This window comes from Oryx dammah, unplaced genomic scaffold (assembly GCF_014754425.2).
Source record: "Oryx dammah isolate SB20612 unplaced genomic scaffold, SCBI_Odam_1.1 HiC_scaffold_16, whole genome shotgun sequence".
Taxonomy (NCBI): Eukaryota; Metazoa; Chordata; class Mammalia; order Artiodactyla; family Bovidae; genus Oryx; species Oryx dammah.
In genome coordinates, this window is record NW_024070200.1 from 9,124,194 (window position 1) to 9,147,368 (window position 23,175).

The 23,175-nt window shown below is 49.6% G+C and overlaps 1 long non-coding RNA gene across 1 annotated transcript in view; it reads right to left on the reverse strand.

Annotated features, from left to right (window-relative positions):
* LOC120875308 overlaps positions 1-23,175 on the reverse strand; it is a 54,599-nt gene that overhangs the window by 22,485 nt on the left and 8,939 nt on the right. The gene's annotated exons all lie outside the window — the stretch shown is intronic.

Below are 23,175 nucleotides of genomic sequence, written 5' to 3' on the forward strand. Positions count from 1 at the left end.
CTAGCAGAACCCACGTTACACGGAAGTGAGCTGCCAAACACATGCACAGCCCACAGCATCTGCCAAAACCCTCTGCCCCAGCTGTGGTGGGTCCAGATGACCAGAGAGCCTCGACACGCTCTACCCTGGAGGGCCGGACCCATGTCCCCTCCCTTGGGGTAACACCACACAGTTGGCAGTGACCCTGTGCCAGTTTCTGGGTCCAGCCTGAAGACACTGGCGGCTTCCACTTCCTACCCTCTGGAACACTGCACTCCGGGGGAAGCCAGGTGCCCCGCAGGAAGGTCAGTATCCCTAGGACTGCCTGCCGCAGAGAGGCCCGATCCTGGCCTGTGGAGAGGAACGAGGAAAGAGAGGCTGAAAACCCTGGCTGTGCCAGCCACCCCACCCAGGTACCAAACGTCTGCGCGGAGGAACCTTCCAACCACATGACTCCAATGCAGGAGTGCTCAGGCGGAAACTGCCCCATCAAGCCCAGTCCACCCACAGAGCCTTAAGAGATGATGACCACTCATGTTTCAAGCCACTTAGTTCTGGCTGGTTGTGCAGAGGATGAGACAGTTGGATGGCATCACCGATTCAATGGATATGAACTTGGGCAAACTCTGGGAGATGGTGAGGGTCAGGGAGGGCCGGCGTGCTGCATGAGGTCGCGAAGAGTCAGACACTACTTAGTGACTGAACAACAACGACGGCACCGCAGCAAGAAATAACATTGGCTGAAAGAGGCTTTTGTTTGCAACCCTCCAGGAGAAAGAAGCTTGTCTTCTGCAAGTAACAGCAAGTGATTACAGCAGATAGTTAAACAGACAGACTGTCTTCTGGGAGAATAGCAAAGATCATGAACATCAGTTTTCTCATCTGTAAAGTGGGTGGCATAATTCCCCAGCGAGTCAGATGAGAACTGGGTGACCAAGCTGGCTATATCTGAGATCTGTGTCCAGTGGGTGTCATTGGGTGTGGAAGGGGGTGGGGAGGGGCTTCATTCTGAAATCCACAGATGTGAGTTCAAATAGATCCAGACACCTAGCAGGGACTCAGGGTATTGAGTCTGGCTGCCCCTCATCTGGACAGTCCTGCTTGACTAAGCCATTATCTCTCACTTCCTGCTGGCCAAGGGACCTTGGACACCCAGAGGACAGTCAGGGGAGCACGGGGTGATGGAGCCCTTCCTAGGGGCCAGGCAGTGTTCTGGGCACTTCACATCCATGGACAATTTCAACCCTCATAAGAACCACAGAGGAGGAAGTGCTGTCATCATATTTTATCAAGCAGCAAAGTCAAGCCAGTGAGAGGAAGGGACATCCTAAAGCAGGTCCCACAGCTGGGAGGTGTCAAGAGATCTGGACACACATCTGGCTTTAAGCTTACGCTCCCAAGTACCCTGTTCTATTGCTTCCTGGCAAAAGGCCACAAACCTCCCTCCCTCCATTCATCTCTGAGCCTCAGTTTTCCTGGTGTACAAAATACGATGGGAACACCTACCTGCTAAGTGTTGTTGAGAGCTGGACCATAAAGAAGGCTGAGCACTGAAGAACTGATGCTTTCAAACTGTGGTGCCAGAGAAGACTCTTGAGAATCACTTTAGACAGCAAAGGAGGTCAAACTAGTCAATCCTAAAGGAAATCAACCCTGAATATTCATTGAAAGGGCTGATGCTGAAGCTCCAATACTTTGGCTGCCTAATGCGAAGAGCCGACTCACTGGAAAAGACCTTGATGCTGGGAAAGATTGAGGACAAGCGGAGAAGGGGATGAGAGAGGATGAGACAGTTGGATGGCATCACCGACTTGATGGACATGAGTTTGAGCAAACTCCGGGAGCGAGTGAAGGACAAGGAAGCCTGGTGTGCTGTAGTTCATGGGGTCGCAAAGAGTCAGACACGACTTAGCAACCAAACAACAACTGAGAAAATGTATGTTCCTTAACCTCCCCAAAAAATCACACAAGGGAGAGGACAATCCTTTTAAGGAAACTCAAAGTGAAGGTCGTGATCAATGAGGAACAGAAGAAGCTGAAATGACTGTGAAGGAATGTGGACCCTTCCTCCTGCAGGGGACATGGAAGCAAAAGTCTCCATTCTTTGCCCCCCCACCCCAGTCCAGACTGAGAATTTTAACTAGCATATGAAAAGGATGTGGCCAGAAAGTCCTTTAAAGCAGGTCCCCAAATCTACAGGATCTAATGCCTAATGTAATGATGATAGAAATAAAGTGCACCATAAATGTAATGAATCATCCAGAAACCACCATGCCCCCACCTCACAGTCTACAGAGATTCTCTTCCACGAAACTGGTCCCTGGTGCCAAAAAGGTTGGGGACCGTGGCTTTAAAGAAGTGAGTTCCTCATCCCATCTCCTGATTACCCAGCACTTGTGTGTCCCCATTTCTCAATGCCCCTGGGGGAGGTCCTGGGGTTTCTGGAGGACAAAGCACAGTGCCTATAATTGAGATTTCTTAGCACTCAGGTCTTGCTGAGCAAACAGCTCAGCCAGCTAGCTGTGGATCAACAGCCCGTATTTCACGAATATTTTTCTTTGGAGGGTTGTACCCATCAACATTTCACTTTCTCAGGAGCATTTGCATCTTGATGTGAATTTTTTTCTCGACACGACCAGACAGCTGGGTGGGGTTTACCATTGACTGAGATACCAAAATCCCATCTCTGCATATGGATGCTCCAAAGGTGTTTGTGTCCTCGCTGGAAATAACATCCGTCTGAATGATAGCCTTTCTGAAGAAGCTGCTACTCACATGCAGAGAAGTAAGGGCTACAATTTTGATCCAATGCGTGTCTAAAACTAAAGGGGAAAAATTTTTTTTAATGGATTTTGCTATCAGGTCTCATCCTCCCTCAAACATATATAATATAGCTCCTGCCTACCTGATCAAATTCCCCCTACTCTCCTTCTCAGTCTTTCCTATACCAACTGCACCCTCAACCCTTTTGGCAAATATCACCCTAGACCCTTTGCACTTGACATTTTCTCTATCAAACACTTTGGCCAAACTTTTGTGCTGACTTGCTCCTGCAGTATTCAAGTTTTGCTCAGATAGTCTGCTATCAAAGAACTCTTCCTGGCTACCCCATCTGTAAAGGTCCTACCTCTTCACCCTTCATTCACATACTTACTTTATTTTCCTCAAGGTACTGATCATGACCCAAAAGCATATGATTTTTTATTCTTCCTCTTCTTCCTCGCTTAGATTAGCCACATGAAGCAATCTTGTCCTCCAGGGAAGCCCCAGTGCCAAGAACAATGTCAAGTGAATTGAAGAGACTCCATAAGTTGCTTTAAACAAATGCATAAGCGCCCACTTTCCAGATGAGACACTTGTGGCTCACTGGGGAGGTAAACGATTTGTCCATGACAGCAGGATCCAGGGGCATCAACCCTTACACTGTCGTGAGCCCAAATCTATCAGATTAACTCTTACAGTCTATATTTGCAAACCTTCTTTCTTTTTTTAATTATTTATTTGGCCACCTCAAGTCTTAGTCATGGCATGTGGGATCTTCGTTGCATTATGTGGGATCTTTTGTTGCAGTGCAGAGTCTCCAGTTGCAGTATGCAGGTTTAGTGGCTCTGGGGCATGTGGGATCTTAATTCCCTGACCAGGGATCAAACCCACATCCCCTGAATTGCAAGACAGACTTAATCACTGGACCACCAAGGAAGTACCTATATTTGCATAATTTCTATTTCCTGACTCAACCCAAGCACATTGGCCCCCTTGACATCTCCGACACCGATACCATCTACATGGGGGCTGGTGCCCAGAAGATGCTCAGGCAACATCTGCAGAAAGAAGTCTGAATGCACGAGCAGGATTCCCTGTCTGTGATTCACATGGGGGAGAGGAGACGGGAACATCAGGGGTCTTCCCATCTGACCACTCCCTGGTCACTCAACCCCTTTTCTAATATCTTCCCCGCAGGGGTGCCCAGATTTCTGCTGGAACATCTCAGGGCTGCAGGAATCACCGCCTCCTACGAGTAATCGCTCTTGTCAGAAAGTTCTTCCACCAGCCAGACGATAGCTTGTGCTCCTTTCTCTGCTAAGCACATGCCTTTTGGAACTCTTCCTTGAATCACTTCCTACCCATCTCAAACGTTATGTTAGAAAATAAAAGAGAGAATCAATAAATGATTGCTGAAGATAAAAGGCGGGGGAAAAACACGCTCTTAAAATGCTAAAGAAGGCCGAAAAAGAGAGAGAAAGGAATTCAAGAAAAGCACTTGTAAACCGCGCGCCCTCAGTCCTGTCTATCTGCACATAAAACAGCCCAGAACTTCCCGCTGCAAGACTGTCTGTCCATAAAATGGGGATGTGGGCCAGATGGGTTCACCGCTTCTAAAGGCAGTGCTGCCCCTCTCTTACTGCCTTTTGTTAGATGCTGACAGGTGGTCAGAAATCCAGCACCACTTGCCCTTCCGGGACTATTCTCTGCCTGGGACCCTGAGCACCATGTCCTTCATGGGAGCAGCTGACATGGATGAGCACTGTGTCCAGGCTCCCCACTCATTGCCTAGCACAGCCCTGTACACAAGGCGGCCTCCGTCTGCAGCCTGCATTCAACAGACTTACGGCTCCCCACGGGGAAAGAGGGTGGTGGAGGGATAAACTCGGAGTCTGGGTTTAGCAGATACAAACTACTACCGATATAACAGATAAACAACAAGGTCCTCCTGTATGGCACAGGGAACTATATTCAACATCCTGTAATAAACCGCAACGGAACAGAACATGAAAAAGAATATATGTATGTATAACTGAATCACTTTGCTATACACCAGAAACTAACACAACATTGTAAATCAACTATGCCTGCATGTTAAATCGCTTCAGTCGTGTCCAACTCTGCGACCCCACGGGCAGTAGCCCGCTGGGCTCCTCTGTCCATGGGATTCTCCAGGCAAGAATACTGGAGTGGGTTGTCATGCCCTCCTCCAGGGGATCTTCCCAACCCAGAGATACAACCTCCATCTCTTACGTCTCCTGCATTAGAAAGCGGGTTCTTTACTGCTAGCGCCACCTGGGAAGCTCCCAAATACTCCAATTAAAAAAAAAGGGGGGGGGGAATAAACAGGAACCCAAGGCTGCAAATGGCAGACTCCTCCGATGCCCTGGGCTCCGCCCGCGGCCCAGCGACCGTGGAACAGGACTCTCCCTTCCGCAGCTCTGGCCCCGGCTCTGTCCTCAGCCACGTCCTGCCATCCTCACCTAGTAACATTCAGCTCTCGCTGTGCACAGAGGCTGAGACTCACGCTGAGGGCAGACTGCCCCCTCCCACCCCTTGTAATCAGCACTATTCTACGCTTACAGAAAGACTCCATACACATTTGCGGAATAAACAAAAACCGTCAAGGAACAGCCAAAAGCTCCCGATACGTGCCTGCATCTCAGGTCCCCTGTGATTTGAGGACCTTCCAAAGCTGAAGGGCTCCTGTGAATTTCCTGTAAGTAACTGTACTGTTTCCTCTCCACAAGTCAGAACATTCTAAGTAGAAAGCTCTCACTAGGAGGGTAAGTGAACTAAAGAACCCGTGGTTAATGTTTACTCCACGTTTTCCCTATTTTGCACCTTATCTGGAGTCATGAACCCCTTTGAATTCTTCCCTAAGCAGGCAGAAAGCCCTGGGCACCTAGAAGTCCTTCTAGGGGGCGCTGGTACACTGGTACACTGGGATGCCCATGTGGCCTCCTCAATGAGAGGGTCTCCTGTCCCGAGAGGGAGGACCCAGGTCTTTTCTGGGGTTGCAGGGAGCCTGGGAGTGGATTATGCAGGCCTCCCACCTGGGGAAAGGACATGGGGTCTGGGAGAAGCAACCAGTCCGGGACTAATCTGCATGTCCCCTGACCAAACCACTGGACTCAGAAGGAACTCAAGCAGACCTCCCCCTGGGGCAGCAGAGACAAGTGCACGGGAAATGTGACCCCAGTCAGAAAGGAAATGAGAGAAAAGGAGGAAAAAAAGCAAGCATCTGCACCTGAGCAGAGCGTGGGGAGTGCCCCTGCCCAGCTGTGTGACTGAGGCTGGCCACTCCCTCTTTGCAGGTCTCGCTGTTTCCATCTTTAAATTAAGTGAGGTGGACAAGATACCAGACAATCTGTGGGGCTGCTTCCAGCTCCTGCATCCCATTATTCAATAGCCTCAGTCGGGAAATATATGAGAGAGTAGATTGGGATCAGAAAGCCAGGCACCTGTTGAAGCCACCAGCATCTGCCAGCAGAAATAACTCTTCCTCCTTCGCCGAGAAGCTGGGCCAATTGCTCTCCCTGGCATTGCACAAGGCATGCTGCATCTCACTGATGCTCTGACTACCCTCGGCCTCTTCTGCTACACTTGGTCAGATGAGAAATGCGTCTTACTTCTTTCTGGATGGCCAGCACCTAGCACAGGGCTTGGCATGCTGTGGGCACACAATAATACTTGATGGGTGGGGCTCCAGCAAATCGCCGAGATGGCTCACAACACCCACTCTTGTGGGGACTGCTGACTGCCTCACCAAGTCCAGGGTCTCCTTTTCCCTGGTACACAGCCCGGCTTCATTTCCCATCCGTCTTGCAATGAAGTGTGGCCACGTGACTGAGATCTTACCACCGGGCGCGAGTGAAGTGATGCATGCCAGGGCTTGGGAGGTGGAGCAGTCGAGCTGCGCTCTTTGTTATTCTTCCAGCCTGGGACAAATGGCGAGAAAGTCTTAAGAGTATGGAGAAGTCCAAGATGGGGAAGTTGGGTCCCCGCGCCGCTGCCTGGAGGAGAGTTGTCCACCCACCAGGCACACCCACTGCACTGTTTATGCATGAGAAATAAACTTCCAGTGTATCTGAGACAGTACATTTTGGGGTCATTTGTTATAGTCTTTCTGTTTGCCCTAACATTCTCTCTGCCCTTTTAAAAATGGAAAAGAAAACTGTTGAATTGGAAAAGGGGAAACTTACAGAAAAGCTGAGGCATTTGCAACATTTCGTTTAGAACTGGTGTTTCCAGGGCTCTGAGGATCAACTCCCTCCTCTGCTTATTGACACACTGATGCCACCCTTCTCCCACAACCTATTATTAGCAGAAAATGCCAGCGTTCCGACAGTCAGCAAAGTGAATGAGTCTGGGCCTAAAATCAATCAAGTCTCTTGAAAAACAGGTACCGAAGACCTACTCATTATAAAGCATGGGGATGGATGCCCTAAATTTGCTGTCTGTGTTTCCAAACCCTAAATCAGTCTGCGTGGTCTGAGAGGCACAAGTACAATCATCACAGTCAGAGGTGGTGGAAGAGCGTAACTGACATTAACAGAGTCCCAGCACTTCCAAGACGGATGGAAGTCAGAGGGCAGGGTATCCAGACATGAAAGATACAGACCTTTTTATGGGGGGAGGTGGTTAGTCATATACGAAAAGAAAGAAGCACTCAGCTACCAAGAAACAAAGTTTCACCGAAGAGCAGATCAGAAAGCACAGGGCTGGGCGCACCAGCTGCGCTCTTCCTCCTTGTGGGACCTTGGCCAGCTCCTCAGTCTCTCTGAGTCTGATCACTCGTCTGCCCGGGAAGAAACTTACAACAGCTGCTAGACTTTTCTCAACTCCAGATAAACAGGCACATGAGCCAATGGGCAACACGAGAGAAAGATCCAGATAAGCAAACACAACAACTGACCTTAGAGGAGAGAAATAACTCATGGGTTAAAGCAAATAAAGAAATCACAATTTTTAATTCATATCCTACCACTCAGCATAATAATAGTTATGGAACAGAAATAGATTCTGAAATAGATTTCAGAAACAGAAATACATTTCCTACCAGGAAAAGGAGCAGAGAATATGGGAAAGCCCTTAGGATTTAAAAATATTTCAGCAAAGATGTTTTTTAAAAAATGACTTTAAAAGATGGACTGGAAAATGAGATCAACAAAATCTAGAATAAATAGCAGAAAGTCAAAAAAAATAAGAAAATACGAGAAGAAAAAATGTGGAAATACCTTGATCCATTCTGGAAGGTTTAAGAGCCAACAAGTAAGGGGTTCAGAAATGCAGAATGGACACAGATTGGAGATATGTTAAAAAATCAAATATATTACAATCTCCCAGAGCTAAGAGACTAAGTCTTCAGTTTACAGAGTCCATTAAGTGTCCAGAGCAATGAATGAATGAAGAGTATCCTCAGGTAGTGCATTAATGTGAAGGCTGAAGAAAAATTGTTAAAATCTGCCAGGAAAGAAAAGCGGGAAATAGACTACATGAAAGTCTTTGACCATGTGGATCACAACCAACTGTGGAAAATTCTTAAAGAGATGGGGCTTCTGTGGTGGCTCAGAGGGTAAAGAATCTGCCCGCTATGCGGGAGACCCAAGTTCAATTTCTGAGTTGGGAAGATCCCCTGGAGGAGGGCATGGCAACCCACTCCAGTATTCTTACCTGGAGAATTCCATGGATGGAGGAGCCTGGTGGGCTACAGTCTATAGGTCACAAAGAGTCGAACATGACTGAGTGACTAACACTTTCACACGTTACCTGTCTCCTGGGAAACTGTATGCAGGTCAAGAAGCAACAGTTAGAACCAGATATGGAACAACAGAATGGTTCAAAATTGGGAAAGGAGTTCGTCAAGGCTGTATACTGTCACCCTGCTTATTTAACTTATATGCAGAAATGCTGAGCTCGATGAAGCCCAAGCTGGAATCAAGATTGCCAGGAGAAATATCAACAACCTCAGATATGCCTATAATGTCAGAAAGTGAAGAGAAACTAAAGAGCCTCTTGATCAGGTTGAAAGAGGAGAGGGGAACAGCTGGCTTAAAAGTCAACTTCATAAAACTAATACCATGGCAACCCGTCCTTTATTTCATGGCAAATAGATGGGAAAGAAGTGGAAACAGTGAAATTTTATTTTATTGGGCTCAAAAATCACCGTGGACAGTGATTGCAGCCATGAAATTCAAAGACTCTTGCTCCTTGGAAGGAAAGCTATGACAAACCCAGATAGCATATTAAAAAAACAAGAGACATCACTTTGTTGACAAAGGTCCATATAGTCAAAGCTATGTGTTTTCCAGTAGTCATGTACAGATGTGAGACTTGGACCATAAAGAAGGCTGAGTGCTGAAGAAATGATGCTTTTGAATTGCGGTTATGGAGAAGACCCTTGAGAGTGCCTTGGACTGCAGGAAGATCAAATCGGTCAGTCCTAAAGGAAATCAACCCTGAATATTCATTGGAGGGACTGATGCTGCAGCTGAAGACCCAACGCTCGGGCCACTTGATGTCAAGAGCCAATTCACTGGATGCTAGGAAAGATTGAGGGCAGGAGAAGAAGGGAACAACAGAGGATGAAATAGTTGGATGGCATAATCGAAACAAGGACAAGAGTTTGAGCAAACTCTGAGAGACAGTAAAAGACAGGGAAGCCTGGTGTGCTGCAGTCCATGGGGCTGCAAAGAGCCAGAGCCGACTTAGTGGCTGACCAATGACAACAGAAACTCTGCGAGGGGTCTGGAATCAAACTTCTCATCAGCAAGTATAAAGCTCTAAAGTCTTCCAGATTCTTTAGGGAAACAATTTTGAACCAGAAGTCTGCCCTCAGTGTGAGTATAAAATACAGATATTTTCAGTTTAATTTCCAAGTATCTTTTCTCAGGAGACCCCAACCCTGGAAAGCAATAAAGGGAAACCCAGATGATCTCAAGGGAGCAGACATGCAGAGGAAGCAGCCTGCTTCAAAAACAGAGAGGGTCTTGAGAGGACAAAAAGCAAAAACGAAAAAACCGGCAGAGGCTTAATGGAGCAGGTGGTATGAACAATAGGGAGAGTATGAAAAAAATGAAGATAACAATAAACGCAGATAAAGCAAGAAGGAAAAAGAAAGACAGTGAGAAATCCCAGTGAGGAAGAAAAAACAAAACACAAAACCCTGAATAATAAGGTCATGATCCAAACAAAAATATGGCATGATTTTAAACAGTGGACGGAGTTTCAGCTAAGAGAATCCATCTGAATCTGTTATGGAACGTTCTGCCATGAGGGACCCAGGGGTTGTGCAGCTGATCTTTGGAGGAAGCAATGGAGCCCCAGGACACAGTTTAACCCAGCATCAGACACTTCTGATAGAGCAATTACTACATCAAGTCACCTGTCGGTTTTGATTTTTAGAGTCAATTTACAACAAAGCATATGGCAGAAAATACAGGACCAGAGGTAAATAGAAACAACCCCGATGTAACATCAACCATATAAGGCATGTGATTCTGAATCTGAGAGGAAAGGCTGGAAGAATGGCAAGACACTGATAACCTCAACTTCCAAAACATGGAGACGGAAGCGTCATGGAAGGGTAACGGGGAAGACATTTATATAAATAAGTAAATAAAAGCACTAGAGGAGCTATTTGAACTTCACTTGCAAGTAGTTTTTTTCTCCCCCAAACTTACTTATTTTTAATTGAAGGAAAATTGCTTCACAATACCGTGTTGGACCCTGCCATGTATCAGCGTGAGTCAGCTGTAGGTACACAAGTGTTCCCTCTTTAGCCTTCGTCCCACCTCCCACCCCTTGCCACCCCTCTAGGTTGTTACAGAGCCCCGATCTGAGTTCCCTGAGTCATACAGCAAACTCCCATTGACTGTCTATATTTTACACACGGCAGTGTATATGGTTCCATGTTTCTCTCTCCATTCGTCCCTCTTCTTCCCCCTTCCTCTCCGCCCGTGTCCATAAGTCTGTTCTCTGTGTCTGCGTCTCCACTGTTGCCCTGTAAACAGATTCATCAGTACCATCTTTCTAGATTCCATATATTTTTGTTAATACATGATATTCGTTTTTCTCTTTCTGACTTACTTGGCACATACCCCGAGGAAACCGAAATTGAAAAAGGCACATGCTACCCCAATGTTTATTGCAACACTATTTACAATAGCTAGAACATGGAAGCAACCTAGGTGTCCATCATCAGATGAACGGATAAAGAAACAGTGGTACATATATACAATGGAATATTAAGTTGGAAAATAAGTTTTTTAAAGTTCTCAGGCCCCCTAAAACATCTGCAGACTTATTTTGTGTCTGTATTATTTGGAAAAACAAATACTTTCTGTTGATCAAACAACTTTCTGTTGATTGAATGCGGCAGTAGAGAGCTATATAGTTTGCAGACAGTTTAGGAGTGTTAAGAGTCGAGTCTCCCTCCAGCCTTCTCTCTGGGAAGCCTTCCTCACCAAAGACTCCCCCCTCTCACATTAGGCCTAGTGGTGGGCTAAATCCCTGATGGGACCTTGTAGGGATTCTAAATCATTGCTAAAATGCAGTAAGTCTCACTTTGTGGAAATGTGAGGTTTAGTGACCTATGACTCTGACATGGGGGCTGACTCCTGTGACCTCCTGTGAGGCTATAATGGTAACTACGTGGCAGAGCACAGTTGCCTGGCTGATTTCATCACCCCAGTGCCTGGATTTGGGCTTGACTCATCCTACAGCAACTCTCCAAGGCCCTGACCCTACACCCGTGAACACATGCACCAAAAAAAGGCCTACGCATGCTCTGCTGGAGTCCAGTTCTGTGGACACAGAGCTAGGCTGGGGTCCAATAATCCTCCCATCAGCTCAAATCTGCATGCAAATCTGTCTTTCCTGCCCCAGGTCTGATGGCCTGCCCCTCCCACTGGTCCCTGCCAGGTCCCAACATGTTTTTGCCTGGAGCTGAGCTTCCAGGTAAAGAACCCACCTGCCAATGCAGTAGACATAAGGGATGCAGATTCAATCCCTGGGTTGGAAAGATTCCCCTGGGGAAGGACATGGCAACCAACTCTAGTATTCTTGCCTGGAAAATCCCATGGACAGAGGAGCCTGGCGGGCTATGGTCCATGGGGTCACAAAGAGTCAGACACGACTGAATTGACTTAGCACTCTCCCCTCCCCAGTTCTTTCTGCCCGGACTGCCCTCTTTGAGGAACTTATTCTGGTTTCAGTGCTGGTCTGAGCTCTGACCATTATCCAGAGATGCCGCTCTCTGACCTGACTCCCAGAAGGGTGAGCCTGCCTCGTCCAACTCTGCCCTTGGCGCCAGCCCAGAGCCACCGAAGAGATGCTATCGGGAGATGGCACACATGGACGAACGCTCCACCCAATGGAGATGCCACACAGTGCCCGGGCACTCAAACAGAGCTCTTCGAATGAGGATGCTTCTGGCCTCTGGATCCTCCCATCCTGCCCGTCACTAAATACCTCCAGAGCACACCCCTCTACTGTACACCCCTCCACTCCCATCAGCAGCTTGCCAGGGGGGCCGGTTGGCAGGCTCCTCTCTTTAGAGCTCTTGAAGCTCTGCAGTGGTGCAACAAGAAGCAGGTCAACTGGTGGAAAAGCCTGCTCTTTCAGGCACAGCCTTAGGGGTTTTTTTTAAATGTAAAAACCTAACAATCTAGAGACCTACAGCTCAGCACCTGCAGAAGGTCACGGGCCTGATGCCAAGCCTTCTTCCTCTGTCGACTGGAACAGTTTATACTCAGAAAAAAAAAAATGTTTTGATGAGCATGGAAGCCACAGAGGCCTGCAAACCCTGAACCTCACGGAGCTCGACTGCCTCTGTCCCTCCCTTAATCTCAGGCGGCCCAGGGAGGGAGCCCAAAGCCCACTGGGCTCCATCAGGGCGTGACGATCTAAACTAATTCATCTAGGGATCCCCAACCCCTCCTTGCACAGACGTGGCACAGAGCGTGTGCTCAATGACAGCTCATTAGTGGGAACTGCGGCGCCTAATCCCAAGCACACACGTTCTGACAAAATGGCATTTGTTTCACCCCAAAAGAACACCAAGTCCAAGGACATGAGCTTTTCTTCCCTGAAACACTTTCCCGTCCCACTGACCCAGAGCGGGACCACCCCGCACAAGCTGCCCCTCTTCCCTCTTCTAGAAACTTGCTGTTTCCCTGAGCAGAGTCTGCCCAGTCTGGGCGTGGCAAATTGGCTCTCTGCTTTTGAAAAAACATATCTTAATTTATTTCTTAATTTTTGGTTGTGCCCTGCATGGCATGGAGGATCTTAGTTCCCTGACCAGGGATTGAACCCATGCCCCCATGCAATGGAAGCGTGGACAATGAAGCACTAGGCCACCAGGAAAGTCGACTGGCTCTCTGGTTTGAGTCAACAGGCACAAGGGTGTCTGGGCACCAGGCACTGTGCTAAATCCACCACACGCATCACGTCTGCAAGGCGGGGCCTCAGGCTGGAGGATGAAGCAGGCAGGCCCGGCAGTGGAGCCGCAGTCAGTCCCGGTCCCACATCTCAGCCTTGGAGGCAGTGTCCATGGGAGCTTTCTCAAGGACTGCTGTCCCGGCCCCACTGCAGACTGCCTGAATCCTAATGCAAAACAGAAAAGACCCTGATGCTGGGAAAGACAGAAGGCAGGAGGAGAAGGGGACGATACAGGATGAGATGGCTGGGTGGCATCACCGACTCAATGGACGTGAGTTTGAGCAAGCTCCGGGAGTCGGTGATGGACTGGGAAGCCTGGCGTGCTGCAGTCCACGGGGCTGCAAAGAGTCGGACACGACTGAGCGACTGAACAGCAACAAATGCAAAATGAGGAGGCCCAGCGTCAGGATTCTCCAGAAGGCCCTAGCAGGCAGTTGAGGTTGCATACTCGGGACTGGGCACGCGGCCTTGGGTCATGGTCTTCTCAGTGTGCCCATGTATGGCGCACCTGGCGCTCTGCTGGCTGCTGGGGGAGCCTGTGGTCTTTCAGAAACAGCCCTGCCCTCCAGGCACATTCGGGCAGCTTCCGGAACCAGGGCCACACACCGAGGGGGAAGCCAGCTCCAAACTGTCAGAGCTACAAGGGGCTGGTGGAGCATGGCCCTTGTGCTGAGGGTCCTGGGCCACTGGGATTCTTCCTGGCGGCCCCTCTTCCTTAAAGGGCCAGGCAGGCAGTACCTTCAGGCCTGCCACACCCATGCCCACCCAGGGTGCCCCAGACCCCCATCTCTTAAGACCCGAAATTCCCATCCTCCAAACCTAAGCATCCCAGGCTGCCCTCTCTGCTACCAACAGGACAGACTGCTCCTGCCCAAACTCCCCTACTGCCCCCACCCCATGCCCTCTCTCCTCTTGGGTCTCCTCTAGGTCTTGGCAGAAGACCCCTTCTAGAACTCTCTAAAGGCTCCCTGCTTCCCTGGTGGCTCAGCAGTAAAGAAGCCACCTGCAATGGGAGCGATGCAATAGATTTGGGTTCAATACCTGGATTGGGAAGATCCCCTGGAGGAGGGAATGGCAACCCACTCCAGTATTCTTCCTGGGAAAAATCCCATGGACAGAGGAGCCTGGTGGACTGCAGTCCATACAGTTGCAAAGAGCTGGACACAACTGAGCAACTGACCACACACGCAGACACACACACACAGAGACACACACTCACACACAGGGTCCCTGCCTATCCTCCTCTCTCTGGTCTCCTCTGGCGACAAGATTTTCCCACCCTGTGGGCCACAGTTGCTGCAGACTGGACAGATCTAGAGCACTGCGCATGTCCATGCTTCCACTTGTAAACACAACACGTTTACGAGAGGGCCAACTCCACCCACCCCCAGTCCTTTCCTCAGATCTGTCCCACCCGTCCCTGCAGCCAGATGGTGAGGAGCCGGCCTTGACAATGCTCTGCTCTTCAATCAAGTCCTGCCACTTACTCCTCACACATCGCCCACATTATGACTAGAGCTGACATTTCTCAAGTGTGGGGTTTTAATAAACATACACCAGCTCACCGTATCCTGAAGCAGCCCTGAAGTGCACACGAAGCGAAGAGACTCGCCCACGGGCATCTCAGGGGCCCCCAGTGCCTGCCACGGGGTGACTGAGTTTGTAAATACGTGGCAGATGCCATGCATCCAAAGCTGTGCTGGAGGGAAAATAGAACTGACCAGAAGTCCCTGCCCTGAAGATGTCTGTGAACTGGTGCGGAAAGAACCAGACTAGCTCGAAGGTCTAAGGTCTGAGCCACCTCCCCAAACATAGCTGCCCCTTGGTCTCCCTGAAGTCAGAACGATACCCAGACTGAGCAAGCACCGGTGCCGTCTGGAGCCCTGAAGAAGGATGCTCCAGCCAGCCGGACCACCCTGCATCCTCCAAGACACAGCGTGCCCACGCTGCCACCCACTCACTGCATCCAGGCTTTGGCAGCATCCCAAACAGATGCCCAAAAGGTACAACCTGTCCCCGTGAGCCCTAAACCAGCAGCAGCTGACTTCTTGCCCCATCCTAACTCAGAAGCCAGAGGGCTCTCCAGGAGTATGTGCCAAGTCAACCTGAGAAGGGGACAGGTGAGACCCCTTTGGGCCAGAGATAAGTGACTACTCATAGAACCTTCTGGTTGAAGACATGGTCCACTAGAGACCCCGCCACCCAGGCAGTCTCTCAGAAGATGGATTGTATTTTGTTCCCCCCAAAGACAATTCAACAAAACAAGTTCAAGTCCTGACCACTGGTACCTGTGACCTTATTTGGGTCTCTGGAGATGTACTCAGGTTAGGATGAGGCCACACTCGACTGGTGTTGCTTAGTCACTGAGTCGTGTCCCACTCTTTGTGCCCCCTGAGCTGTAGCCCACCAGGCTCCTCTGGCCATGAGATTCTCCAATCAAAAATACCGGAGTGGGGTTGCCATTTCCTTCTCCAGGGGATCTTCCCAACCCAGGAATCGAACCTGCGTCTCCTGCATTGGCAGGCAGATTCTTTACCACTTGAGCCACCAGGGAAGTCCCTACACTGGTTAGGATGGGTTTAAATCCAATGCCTGGTGTCTTTATAAGAGAAAAGAGAATGTTTGGTACAGAGACACTCGGTACGCAGGGAGAACGTCATGGGATGGAGGCAGACACTGGAACGATACAACTATAGGCCAAACACCACCAAGGACTGCCAGCAATCACGAGAAGCCTGCAAGAGGCAAAGGCAAGGTTTTCCTCTAAAATCTTCAAAGGGAGGGTGGCCCTGCTGACACTGCGATTCCAGACTTCTGGCCTCCAGAATGCATTTCTGTTGTTTTAAGCCATCTAGCTTGTGTTATTGTTACTACAGCCCAGGAAACTAAGCACTCAGCAAGGACACGGACAAAGGAGCAGCCAGATCAAAAAGCCCCGCCCACGTGCAGGTGCTGTGCAGAATCACAGGGCTGTGAGTGTGGTAGGAAGTCGTCCGTGGGGTAAGACCTGGCAGTACAGAGACCCTGGTCCACATTCCTGCTCCACCCGTGTGACCCTCTGGGCATGCTCCCAAGGCAGTCTGAGCCTTTTTCATCATCTGTCATTTCAGGCCATTAAGCGCCACCCATCCACCCACAGAGCTGCAAAATTCAACCGGGCCCGAGATGGGCTTTATGAACAAAATGGTTGTATGAATTACAAGACTTTCATGGGAGAGCTATGACAAACCTAGACAGTGTATTAAAAAGCAGAGACATCACCTTGCTGACAAAGGTCCGTATAGTCAAAGCTATGGTTTTTCCAGTAATCATGGACAGATGTGAGAGTTGGACCATAAAGAAGGCTGAGTGCCAAAGAATTGATGCTTTCAAACTGTGCTGCTGGAGAAGACTCTTGAGAGTCCCTTGGACAGCAAGGAGATCAAACCAGTCAATCCTAAAGGAAATCAACCCTGAATATGCACTGAAAAGACTGCTGCTGAAGCTGAAGCTCCAATACTTTGGCCACCTGATGCGAAGAGCTGACTCACTGGAAAACACCCTGATGCTGCGAAAGAATGAGGGCAGAAGGGGGAGTCAGAGCATGAGATGGTTGGATGGCATCACTGACTCAATGGACATGAACTTGAGCAAACTCCAGGAGACAGTGAAGGACAGGGAAGCCTGGAGTGCTGCAGTCCATGGGGTCACAAAAGAGTCAGGCCCAACTTAGCAACACAACAGTAACAACAACATGGAACAAAGTGGAAGTCGTTCTAAAAGCCAGTGGTTTTCTCCAAGAAGGGAATTTAATGTTCAAAGTTGACGTTACTCTCAAGGCTGCCCTCTAGGAAAGTGAAACTCAATATAGCTTTCTCACCAGAATGCATTTTCAAAAATCAGTTGACTCATTTGAGTGTCTCTGCATACTGAAAACATTTGCTCTATTTAAAAGTGTTTCCCAGCAAGGATTTCTAGTTTGCAAATGTTGCTTCCACCTCCACGTTACCAATCGGGCTGTCCTTCTAAATCACAGACTGGTTGGTGTCACTTTTGTGCACCCCACACTGGGCTGGCTCTGACTGTCACGGTTCTCCGTGCTCTCCCAGACCTGTGTCCACATTCCTGCGTCCATCCCCCACCTGGGGAGCATGCTTCCTTCCTCGGGCCAGTGCTTCCTCCTCATCCTTCAAGGGCTGACTAGGGAAACACCTTTACGGGGAGATTTCCAGGGCAGCTCTGTTAGTCTCTGAGCAGTGTGTTCATTGTGTTAGCTCACCCATATCACACGCTTCCCTCTGTTATAGATGGGACCGTCACCTTCACCCAAAAAGACCCTTTTTAAGGAGTCAATACCTAGAATCAAATCTCACTCCTTTTCGTGCCATCTGTGCCACTCTGGACAAGGCTTTGAGCTTCATTTTCTCCATCGCACAAGATGGAGGCAATAACAGTGACTACGGGAGGCTCGGAATTAAATAGTGCATGTCAGGCTCTGAGCCCAGTGCCAGCACATGTCACTATCATTAAGTGACCTCTGAGGCTTCCCTGGTAGCTCAATGGTAAAGAATCTGCCTGCAATGCAGGAGAGGCAAGTTCAGTCCCTGGGTCGGAAAGATCTCCTAGAGAAAGGAATGGCACCCCACTCTAGTATTCTTGCCTGGAGAGTTCCATGGACAAAAGATATTGGCAGGTTATAGTCCATGGGGTCGTAAAGAGTCAGACACAACTGAGTGACTAACACTTTCACTTTTTTTCACTTTCAAGTGACCTCTACAGGCTCCTCAATGCCTGTGGATCCCCAGCGTGAGTCCACAGACCAGATAAGGGGGACCCACAGGCATTAAGGAGACCAAGGTCTTAGCAACAAAAAGAACATGTTGATTGGTTAATTAATTAGATATAATTAAGTGAATTAATGAAAAATAAATACTCTTTGGAAATTCCAATAGTAGAGTCTTCCTATTTTTTTCCTTCGTATTCATCAACTGAGAATGCTAACAGAGAGCAGATCAGAATTTGGCAATCTCATGCTGATTCCTTGATTAAACAAATTTCCCCACCTGCGGACATCAAAAGGCTAGCAACTGCAACCCTACACCATGAAATGGGGAAGTGAAACCTCCCCTCTGCATGCACTTCCTGGGGAAATATCCCAGTTACATGTAAGGACAATCAGCTCTCCCCACCACGTGACTCCAGCGGCCCAGCCACAGGTGCTTAGAGCAGAAGCCTCCCACCCCCGAGCCAGGCCACTCAGCTTCTCTCCTGGGAATCCAGGCCCCCAAGGAGAGGGGGTGAGGTGTGAGGTCATGCAGATACAGGGCTGAGGCTGCCACTTGGGGATGACCACGATTGAGCCACAAGCTCAGAAGAACAGAAGAGAGAGCCAGAGTTGAGAGATGGGAGCAGGAAGGGGGTGCCAGATGGTGAGACCCCAGGCTCCCGACAGGGCGAAGGGAGACCCCAGGCTCCCGACAGGCGGAAGGGAGGTGTCCTGACAGCTGATGGTTTTTCCGTGACTGTTTCTCCTTTGTGAGGCCAGACTGCACTTCTTGTTTTGGTCTCCATGACATGCCAATTCCTTATCCACCATCTCCTAGGGCTTATAATAATCCACGTGTTGATTTTTCCATCTTTCCACCCCTCTGGATTCCATGAGGGCAGACACTGGGTGGGTCCTATTGGGACAGAGCAGCTTCTCAATGAAAAGTCTCTGGGTGGATGGAAGGATAATTATAAGCCTGCTTGGGGTGGGGTGGGGTGTCTGAATCCTGCCAGCCCATGTGCTAATCAAGACGCACGACTTCCCCGGGAACAGCCCCGAGAGAAGTCATCTGTCTGCGCTGTTACCTCTCTAAATCTTCCGGGAAAACAAGAAGTGAGAGAGCCCGAAACCAGAACCAGACAGGGGTGACTGCTCGTGGGCTTATGGGGAAGAAGCCCCTGCCTAAGTCCCTTCTCACAAGCAAGGCCCATCCCCAATGAAGGACCAGGTGAAAGAGGCGGCCCAGAGTCATCGGAAACATTCTGTTCTCAGTCCTGGTTCCAGCCCAGAGGATGTAAGACAAGAACCTAGGGCATCATGGTCCAAGGCAGGAGAATGGCCTGCAGAGCGGGGACCGGAATCAACTGAGAAGCAGTGCAGGTTGGGGGAGAAGAGAGGAGAGGACATGGAGGGATGGGAGGGCGGGGGGTCGGGAGAGAAAGGAGGCAGAGAAGGAGGTGCAAGGAGGTCTGACTTCTCCACGAGATGCAGCAAGCACAGGGCTGAGGACCCATGAACATGTTTCCATCTCTTTTAAAGTGAGAAGGAAAAAAAAAAAAAACACTTTGTACTTAGAAGAAAATGTTACAATATATAATACAAAAGTATTCCTCGTGACATTAATTCAATAATGAGATACAGCTTTTAATACTTTTTGAGGCGGAAAGGCCCATGGAGGCAAAAGGGCCGGTGAAAATGAGCAGGAGGCCTGGGTGCAGGGGAGGGAGGCAAGGGGATGAAAGAGGCGGTGAGGAGGGGTGATGACACGTGGTCTGCACCAGCGCCTCTCTGAACCAACGAGCAGACATCAGACTCTTAGCAGCTTTGTGTGCTTCTTCAGGGAAGATGCATGGAAGACGACAGGCTTTAGGGAGCTCCAGTTTCCCGCAAAGCAAGGTGGTCAGTGTTTGTAAATGTCAGTGGAATGACCAGATGTGCTCAGGGTCGGATCGCCTGAGTCACAGCCCACTTGGCTGCCGACCACAGACCACCACCTGTACAAGCCACCCAAGCTCTCCACGGTGGCTTAAAACGTGTCCCAAATTCCTCAACATAATTCCCTTCAACAGGGGCCCCGATGTGGACAGCCTTAGTGATTTGCTTCTAAGGGACAGCTTACGCCAGAAGTGACGCTGAGTGAGTTCCAAGACCATTAAAGGGAGATACAGACAGCCCTCCCACCCCTGGGTGCCCTCTTGGGACATGCGCACTGGAGCCCTGAGCCACTGTAGGAAGTCCCGGCTGACCTGGCCTGCCTTGCTGGACAGACCATGTGGAGAGACTGCCCAGAGATCCAAGGAGCCTCAGCTGTGCCAGCTCCCTCCCCCACACCCCCAGGCTGTGTGCATCCTCCAGGCCCAGTGCCATGCATGGAAGTGAGGAAGCTTCTGGATGATTCCAGCCATAGCCACAGCCTGACTGCAATCTTACATGAGGCCTTCAGCAAGAACCATCTAGCTGAGCCCAGGCGGCCCCTAGACTCCTGAGCAAAAATAAAGTTTTAAAAGCCACTATTTGGAGATGTTTTATATGCAGCAATCTCTAAGCCTTAGTTTCCCCATCTGTAAAATGGGAATGATAAAAGTAACTGCTTTCTTGAGCTGTTGCTCAAATTAAATAGTCCATGGAAAGACATTTAGCAGTCTCCATCGAGACTAAGCACCTAGTATGTAAAAGCTATGATTATCATTGTTATTACAACCATTGTATGGAAGAAAAACAGGGCTTGGCGGACTAAGGCAAACTGAACACACTGTGACTCCGATTCTGCGTGGCTTGACCCTGAAAACGGGTTCAACTAAAACACGCATGCTCCCCGGAAGAGGCTGTGCCAGTAATCAAAATCTCATTGACGGGACTTCCCTGGTGGTCCAATGGTAAAGAATCTGCCCGCCAATGCAGGGTACACGGGTTCCATTCCTGATCCAGGAAGATCCCACATGCCATGGGATAACTAAGACTGTACTCCACAACCACTGGGCGACCCTCCTAAAGCCTCTGCTCTGCAACAAGACAAACCACACCAGTGAGAAGCCTGAGCACCAAACTAGAGAATCGCCCCCACTCGCCTCAACTAGAGAAAGCCCATGTGCAGCAATGAAGACCGGCACAGCCATAAATAGTAAAGTTTTGTAAAAGGCACTTAAAAAAATCTCATTGAAGAACTGCCATTCCCATCTGGGAGGGGCTATGTTCTTGACCAGAAAAGCAGAGGGACGAAAGTCAGACACTCAAAACATCTTTAAAATAATCACCCTGCCTATGTGCATGGCACTCAGACATTTTCCAAAACATTTAGCCTCCCTCCACAAGAGGATAATATTTTTTAGCTCTGCTCTCTCCTTTCGTTAAAAATAAGTATAAATAAGACAGTGAAAACCTGTGAAACTTGCCAGCAGGTAGATTACTTCTGTCCCAAACTGCCGTAACACACGGGCCTCCCAAGATTATTTATCTAATACATATATTCAAACAAGTTTGGGGGTAATAACCTGGGAAAGTTTGCAAACAATTCCTTCACGTTCCTGAGGGCTGTGACGGATGCATTTTATGAACGGGAACTGTACTTATATATCTGCCTAATAAAGCCTTGAAGGTTTTACTGTTGTGAAATCAGCCGGCAGTACTGCCATCAATCAGCTCTCACGCATTTGGGAGCACCTACTTGATAAGGCGAAACACAGCCGGGAGAGCCGGATTGCTACAGAAGCTCATCAAACAAGTCCCTTTCCACACAGCACCCCTCACTCAGCCCCAGGAGGCCTGGAGTCACTCCAACGCTAAGCGAGCTCTGTCCATGGTGCTGGACATGCAGGAACAGAGACACCGATGGGGATACAAAGGGTGCTTTGGACTAAACTCAGGTACATCCAAGGAACTTGGAGAATCTGGGTGGCAGGCTTTCCTGGATGACTGATGGGGCTTTTCCGGATACCCCGAGCTCCAAACAGACGGCAGCCTCAGTGCTACGCATGCCCAGATCCTGAGAAGCATTCTAATTTGCTCTGATACCATTCTCTCGAGTCACATATCCATACAAGGTGCAGAACTGCAATGAACCACAAAAGGGCCAGAGACCTAGGGGGTCACTCCCAGCCCCCTCCAACTGGGGTTGCCCAGAACCGACTCTGGGCCTGACTTCCAAGAGGAAAGGCAAAGGAGCAAGGAGAAGGCCACATCCTTCCTGACTGGTTGGGGGCAAAGCAGCACGAGTACAAACTGTCCATTTCCAAGTGGACTTGCGCCAACCCTGGGCACTGGCCAACTTCAAAGATCATGACCGGCTCCAGACTGATTTGATGCCCTGCTGGGCTCCAGTCCCACTGTGTGACCTTGGGCCAGTTGCTTCACCTCTCTAGGTCTCTATTTCTTGACCTACAAATGGGGCCTTTGAGAGGGTGGAGCTGTGTCCCTTCCCCCAGCCCAAATTCCCAGACAGTGAGCCTGCCAGCGGACAGCAGTTCTTCAAACTGCCCATGATGCTCTGCCCTTGGCATGATCTGGCAGTCAGCCTGCCTTAGGGAAGGCTCTTTTTCCAGGGCCAAACTCCCCAGAAACAGCTAAGAATTTGCCCGCTGGCCTACAGGACACACTCTGTATTTCCCTCTCCTTCTCTTAGCAACAAGAAGGTGGAGGATGGAAGTGGCATAACCACATTCACTAGTGACCCCGGGACCCTCTGCCTTGTGCCCACTCCACCGGCTCTGCAGAAGTCACCTGTCCTGCCAAGGATGCCAATTCCAAGGCTAACGATTAGATCAGCACAGGCTTGGGTTCTTGACACTGACCCTCTTCCCATGCATCGAGTCCAACGCTTGGGGGAGCTCAGGGAGGCCGGCCGGCAAACACACACCCTGGATTCTCTCAGCTGTGGATGTAGGTCTGGGAGCATCGTTTTTAGGCCAGGAGCAGCCTGAATGCGCTTGCAGAGTCGCGGGGAGACCCATGGCTCAGTGAATCAGGCTGGGACACTGCCCGCTCCATTTCCTGTTGGCTGGAGGCCACGATGGCTGGGCAGCAAGTGCCGCAGCCCGCGGCTACCTCGCTCTCCCTCAGAGTCCGGCAGGGTCGGTGAAGCTGGGATCTGGGCAGTGGGGCCAGACTGTATCTATCCCTCAACAGATACATAGCAGTAGCAGGGTGCAGGTCACAGTCACGCTCATCCAGACAGTCACACTCATCCCACAGAGACAATGTCTTCTTTTTATACATCTGTGTGTTCTACATACCTTCACTGTAATGTA